The 7680-nt window shown below is 27.3% G+C and overlaps 1 protein-coding gene across 1 annotated transcript in view; it reads left to right on the top strand.

The window, feature by feature from the left end:
• The first annotated feature begins 4078 nt into the window (after positions 1-4078).
• Positions 4079-7680, top strand: part of Vsx2 (Visual system homeobox 2) — a 63824-nt gene continuing 60222 nt past the window's right edge. Inside the window, exon 1 of the mRNA XM_035086988.1 lies at positions 4079-4205. The gene's annotated coding sequence lies outside the window, so the exon portion shown is untranslated. The remainder of the gene's footprint in view (positions 4206-7680) is intronic.

Raw genomic sequence — 7680 nt, 5'->3', positions numbered from 1 at the left:
TTCAACTTAAATGCAGACTAATGTGGAGACAGGTTGCGAGGGCGAATTCAGCGCTACATAAATCCATATTGTGCCGCTTACTGTGTATGTGTGAACGTTCAGGTTCGTAGAACACTTAGTTATCTGCTGTTAAAAGCTCAGGGAACTGTAACACACATTTCAAAGTTCTAGGAAACTTTGTTGAACAACAAATGGTAACGTTTTCAATTTTTTTATCATGAATAATTGTTTAAATTATGTTTCTAAAGTCTTCTCAGATGGAGCTGAAAGTGTTACAGTCATTTCTTGATCAGTTAGTTAATGACCATTGTCATGATAATTGGGTTAAATTTTTAATTAATTAATGATCTTTCATTGATTACTACTGTTATTATAGGTAATTAGTTGAATACAGGTATGATTTAATATTGAAAAGTTGAGTAAAATGATAAATGAGAATAGAAATGATATATTTACATTTAATGTACTTTTGAGAAAATAATGATGTCTCACCAATAGAGATATTATTTAAATTTAACTTGTGAGGAAATAGAAGAGCTTCGTTATATCGTGTTCGTAGGTTAACGACTTGAAATTCAAGGCAAGAGCGTGAACACGAAAATTAAATGATAATGATATCCTTCACCGTGAATATAAACCCTCTAAACTTCACGTAAGAATAACTTGTGAGCTTTGACGCAGTCCTTTATTTTTCATTTTTCCCTTCTAGTAAATTATATTCCTCGTTAACTGATTCACAACCAAGCATCGAATAATATTTTTTTCCAAGATTACGTCTCCTAAAATTCTTTATCCATCTAAATAATTTATTGCTAGCAAAATTTTATTGCCAAACTAATGGTACAATCCGTCATTTATATAATTGCAATACAATCACTTCAACTATTTTGTATACAATCCAATGATCTGTAAATTTAAATTTATTTTCAATAAATGGAGTGTATGTTTAGCATTAAAAAATCAATTAATAGCGGAAATAATCGTTAGCTGACGAAAATATGGAGTCTTCCAATGAAGTTTAACTTGTCTGGATATATTAGAAAAATTTTCATCTAGTTAATCCTCTATTATCAAATGTTTTTGTTAACATAAAGAATATGCAAAAAATATTTTTTTCCTTTGATCATTTTTTTTTTAGAGGAATGCAGGGCAAAACGGATTCTCGCAGCAAGATGGATCTTTAAAATTTCAGTAATTTGGTAGAACAAAACAAATTCCTCAAAGCTGTCACTAACAGTTTACATTCATATAAAAATGTTATTTAACTAAATTTTCATTTTCTTAATTACATTATTATGTCTAGAAGAAATTTTTAAATCAAGAAATCCGTTGTACCCCAAGAGTCTGTCTTATTCTGGGCTCCCCTACATTAGATCATCATTGAAAAGATAATTTTTTGCTGTTATTAAAATTGTTTAGTTCAGAATACGTCTATTAAAATTAGTTGGACGAATTTTTAAGTTATTTCTTGAAGTATTAATCAATTTGATAATCCTTTTATAAAATAATTAAATGAATATGATCATATATTTTTAAAATAGTGTACTATTGAAAACTAAGATTAACAAATTTATTCATATGATTCAATCAAGATAAATATTTTATTCAAAAATATCTATTCAATAATTTTTTTGCAGAACATTCAAATTTTTTTTATTATTATCTTTTCTTCACGGTTTAATTCAATCATATTTAATTCTAGGGACTTTTTTCAAGTAGCAGTTAGTTTATCTCGAATAAATTGTGGTACAAAATAACATTTAATAAATTCACTTAATCATGAGAATGAGAGAATGAATGATGAAGTAAAGGAGAAAAAACGTTAAAAAATGTTATACTGCTGAGCTATGAGATTAGGCTATAAAAAAAGCCGTTACTTTATCTGACTAAGACGAGTACGCCCGTCGATAAATGTTTTCATCGTTCAGGACAATTCTATTGGTCGTTAGATTCTTGCTTCAGTCACTGGGGGTTCCCCTAATCTAGCTTAACAACGTAACAACGTTACCTTGTTAAATAAATGTCACACAACGAAGGGTGGCCACGAAACGGGTAGAAAATTTGATTCTGAAAGCCAACCCCCTCCAAAAAAATGGGCCAATGCTTTATAAATCAAAATGGTGGGCTGGTGAAATATACAATCGTAGTAATAAAAAATATAACAATATTCAATTCTTTCGATTCAATACGTCGAATTAAATAATGGCACGTGTTTAATTTTGCACTTTTATTCTTACAAAGAGTCAAATGTTTGATGAGGCATCATATTACCAGACATTTATGATTGTCAAATTGTTAAATTATATCTACACTATTCAATTTTTAAAAGTAATATTGCATATACGATTTACTAATGTTTTAATAAAAAACTTCCAGTCGAATTAAAAGTAACAAATAATATAACTTTTCTAAATATTAAGAATATATATTGCAATTGGTTTTGAGTAGATAAAGAGAAAAGATGTGATAAAGTTGAGTAAAACATATTTTTCGACAATGAACAGATTTAAGTTTATCATATTCTGACAATGCTGATTTACTCTAATAATTTAAACGAGTTATAAATAATATTTTTATCAATTTTATTTATTTAATGTTTGATAAAATTAGTTCTTATTATTGTTGTATTATTTAAACGGTAGTAAAAAGATATATAATATTCTATTTATGTGAGTCAGTGATAATAAGATATTTGAATAAATTAATAAATGTATATTTTATGTTGCTTGAAGAAAAATCGAAGAACATGACAATTTATCTGATGAAGACGATTCGATTTTTTCATACTTTTACTAGTATTATATTTAGTAGTTGATAAAATTAGTTTATTTTTGAAAAATTTAACGTTTAAACTAATGACATTAAATATGATTTGTGTGCAGACAAAGCAAACCTGAGACATTGATTTCATATTTTTATTTTAATTCAATTTATGTATAAGAAGTAATTTATTTTGCATAAAACGTATTTTGTTAAGCTCCAAAATAAACATATGTTTTCCATTCAGTATTGAACAATTTTATCTCATAGAGCTAACATGAATTGACATAAAAGTTTTATAGAAACATAGATAAAATAAAATCTATACCATAGTGATGATCATTGCAATTGACAAGTCTAGAAGCGGTAAAATTAACATTAAAAATTGTGCGAGTAATAATTTTAATTAATTTACATTCAGTTTCATCCTGTCAAAATCATTTCAATGGAGTTTTATTCTATTTGAAGTCTTCCTAATTATTCAGCATTAGGTAAATTGAAAATTTTTTTATACAATATTGTTATTAAACAATTACAGTAGAAGTGATAGAATAGAAGATTGTCATGAACCTTATCAATACATCAAAAATACATATTTATTGCAAGTTTTTGAATTAACACGATGATCATTCATGGTGGAAGGAATTACAATACTTTTAATACTAGAAAATTAGTATTTTTAAAATTTTTATTAGTCTTTCTTCAATTATTTATTGAAAAGAAGCCCATATGCATTCTTCAATAATGATTGAAAAAAATATATCTCATTAAAAGAAATTTTTGTAGAAAAATAACGAAAAAGTCAATCATTAATAAACAATAAATAATTATAATTAATAAAAATCTAGAAATTTTGAATATACTATTAGTTTACTTAATACTTTATTGAATTATAAAAAAATCATATAATTATTTATCAAAATTATATGAAAATTAAAATAATTAATTTTTGAAAGATTGTTTAGCAATGTTAAAAATTAAGCATCCGACGTAACGATAATAAAGTAACGCGCCATTAGAACGCCGGAATCAAACTGAAGAATTTTCACTGAAAAAATTTTAAAAGTTTCACAACAAATGATTTGAAATATATTGTTTAACTATTATATAGTAAGGTATTATAATAATTAGGGTTTGATTCTAATTAAATTAAATTATTATGAATTTCTTGACAATTTAATGGATACTTATCAATGTTCATCATAATATTTGAATCTTTAGTATTTTCCTTTAATAATAGGTTCTAAACCTGAACAATTATTACAGGCATATCCGGATGTGTGATTAACCAACGGAAAATTTTTTTTACGCTGCACAACAGCCAAGATTCTTATCCACCAAAGATGATGATGCAGTTGTACATCACAGATGTTTGTTTCCCATTCTACAGACTTAAACGAGATTATGATCTATGCGTCATTTTTTTCGGATTGACAACTTGATTGGTAAGTGTGATAAATGTTATTCTGCCTCAATTATAACGCTATTAGAAAATATAACATGACATTATGAATAAACTGTTGACGTAAATAGGTGAAACTAATTAATGATGCCGTCAATTGTAATAATAAAATATATGTAATGAACTCATTAAAATGATTCATTTACATATTTTTCTTGTCAATATTTACATGAGAAATAATAATCATCGTATAAAGAAAAATGAATTATCCAATCAAATGAGTTATCTTATCAGTAATATGTTCATTTATTAATTACATTGCATGTTATTTTTAGATTTAATTCATTTTATTATTTTTTTCATGGGTTGTATTGATAAAAATTTAATCTATTTTTATGCAACTAAGCTGATTACTAAATTTCAATATTGAAATGACTCTTATTGCTTTTTAATCATTAAAAAAAGTAAAAAAAATTAAAGTTTTTGATATAACAATAATTGTTGGATAAATTTGAGTAATATTTATTACTGTGATTACATTACAATGTAATATTATAAAAAGAATAATAATATTTCAGTCAATTTTTTAAATATCAACAATTTTGTAAAAGAAACTTGGTTTTAAAAAAAAGAAAATGAAAGATATAATATTAATATTATCTACCATGAAAATTTTCGAATGTGACTGTCGAATAATTAGATGATGAATAATTCCCTTATGATTTTTTATGATAGCTAAAATACCAAAAAATGTTTGGTACATCCTTTTAATATTTGAAATTCATGATGAGTTCTATGAAAATCCTTTGGCGCATTCAAAATTTGGACGGGCGATTTTAGACGAAAAAGATCAGCGTCGCCGGGGAGTCTCTGAAAATTACGAATGAAAAGATGATGAAGAAAAATATAATTCACATCGCAACAATTCACAAGGCGAGAATAATTGCGAGTTCCGTCAGTGTAGAGCTTCGAGCGGTTTTTTTCTCATGAGCTTGACGAATGAGAGGGCGAAAGTCTGGGCAACACGGTCGTCAGCGACGGTAAGAGTGCAAGCGAGAGGGTGAGATCCAATTAAAAATATTACACATTACCCGCTACACCACTAAAATGTATTTGCTGTCTAAAAGCAAGAGAAAAAAGACTCTACTCGTTTAACGTCGCAGCAAATGCCACCATAAGTTGATGCTTCGTGTATCAAAATATTGAGCTCGATATTTTTTTTTTAAATACCCAAAATATAAATAGAATTTTTTGCTGCAGTTTGTACATATTTATGCGCATAGTATTTACATAATTGTGTTTCTCGTATTCTCGGCCTCTTCATTTTCCCTCGATGAGTGCAGTCACAACGCTAACTGTTGTAGGAACATTAATTGGTCGACCAGTAATTGATCACTCGTAATTATCTCACCGAACCTCCCTGAGATCCACCTCGGAGCTCCTCAAAGGAAATCGGTACCTTCGATTCGGGTGATTTGACTCCAATAGAGACTCCTGTAGACGGATAAAAGTCTGATTTATTGAAGGAGCAATAATGGCGTGAAATCTCCAACATTTATAGGACATCCAAATGCCTCATCAATGAACGATTCATGATAGATTATTAAAATGAGAATTAGGAAGCTAATGTCAAATACTTGAACATTTTTTATCGTTTAATCATACTACATTTTCTCTCTTTTTCTTATTTAACATAATTATCATTTTTCTTGATAATAATTATGATGAATTTTATAAAACAGTGATAATGTTGAAATTTTCATATAATTGAGGAATTAATTGTTCTCCATAAATATAAGATAAATCATTATTAATGGACTTGACAATCAAAAGATATTTGGTGCAGTTAATGAATTCATGATTTAAATTTATGAAAAAAATATGTACAACCATTGAAATTAATTTTATAATTTAATTATTAATGGAATCTTAGTGAGAATGATTTATCAAGATTATATAGTCTTTTGAAAATCTTGATATTCAAATGAGTGATTTTCTAATTCAAGATAGAATTTATTTTTCTGATGAAAAGTAAACTATACAAAATTCTTAATTAGTTATGTCTTTAAAAAAGTAATTTCCATGAATATAAACACAGCAAGACATGACTTTTGAAGATATTATTTATGTAATGATGTGTCATTCATGACCACTGCATTCGTTAGAGTCTAACTTCATTACTGAACTGTTTTGATTTTTCTTTCAAAAGTACATTTTATTTACTCTGTTCCAGTTGCAATTAATGTAGCGACGTATTTTCTACTAAATAAGTTTATAGAAACAATCCTTGAACGTAAGTTTCAGGATGTATATTCTTGACTTTGAGTCAAGTGAATGTTTATTAGCATCGCATTATTATTTATTTAATTGCTGAAATATCAGTATTAAGCGAATTTACTCAAATTATAAACTATAACAGTAGTGTACAAATATAATTTTCTACAATTAAGTTATTATCACTGAAGAAATGATTAAAACAACAGAGCTCTTAATCTTTGGATACTTATTTAACGTTTATCAAATAGTTACGTTGATTTTATTTGTCGACCTATATTTTCTATTTAATTAAAAATAATTAAATTTTCACTAATCATATTACAACTGACTATTGTTATTCATTAAATGGATTTTTACCAAAAGTACTTCAAACATAAGAAAGAACTTTTTATTCAAGTAAACCATTAGAAACTTGGCGCATTTCACTCTAAACCCTTTCTCATCGATCAGATTAGATGGATTAAATTTTTTCAAATAGGTAAAATGAGCACACGTCTGTTTTCTCTCGTTAAAAAAAATTGAAGATATTAGTGATGATTGAAAAAATAGTGGATGTAATACAAAAATAGATGATTATTGTGAGAAACTTGAGTACGCAAAACATGAAATGTCAGATCGATCTTTAAAGCCTTTATTTTCTGCTTCCTGATTTTTCAACGATAAAAAATTACTCCAAACAAGAACTCTTCATTGCTAAAGAGAATAAACGACAAGTTGACGCGCTAAAAGAAGTGATGTTGAGAAACGAAGAGATCCAATACAATCTTTACGTAAAGAAAACGATAGAGGATCCGGCAGATCGATGCTCATCGTCGATATTGAATCTGACATGTTTTGAACACACACCCCTTTCATACCTATTTTCGATTTCTATGAATGTATTTACCATTGCGGTTTCTTCCCACGTGCAACCGAGAAATACGTGTCATGTTACCAGGTATTCTTTACGCCTTCACCATCGACCACCGGAAGAAATTTTGACCAAAAATTTTCTCATATTGTAATTAACATGACAGTGATGATTGGGAAAATATTTTTCTTGTGCATTGGAAATTTATCAATTATCACTAAAATGATGACACTTTATTTTCTATATTACTCTGGTTAGTAAATGTTTTCATTTATATCATTATAATAGGATAAGTTCTCTGGTAAACGTATAAAATATTCTTACCATCATATACTTGAGTAAACAATTGTTAAATCTGCAAATCAAGCCAAATTAAGTGTACGTATTAATG

Source organism: Chelonus insularis, unplaced genomic scaffold (genome assembly GCF_013357705.1).
Source record: "Chelonus insularis isolate UGA/USDA-ARS -01 unplaced genomic scaffold, ASM1335770v1 contig_405_pilon, whole genome shotgun sequence".
NCBI classification, from domain to species: Eukaryota; Metazoa; Arthropoda; class Insecta; order Hymenoptera; family Braconidae; genus Chelonus; species Chelonus insularis.
The sequence above is the reverse complement of the archived record's forward strand: the minus strand, read 5'-3'. Positions and strand labels throughout refer to the sequence as shown.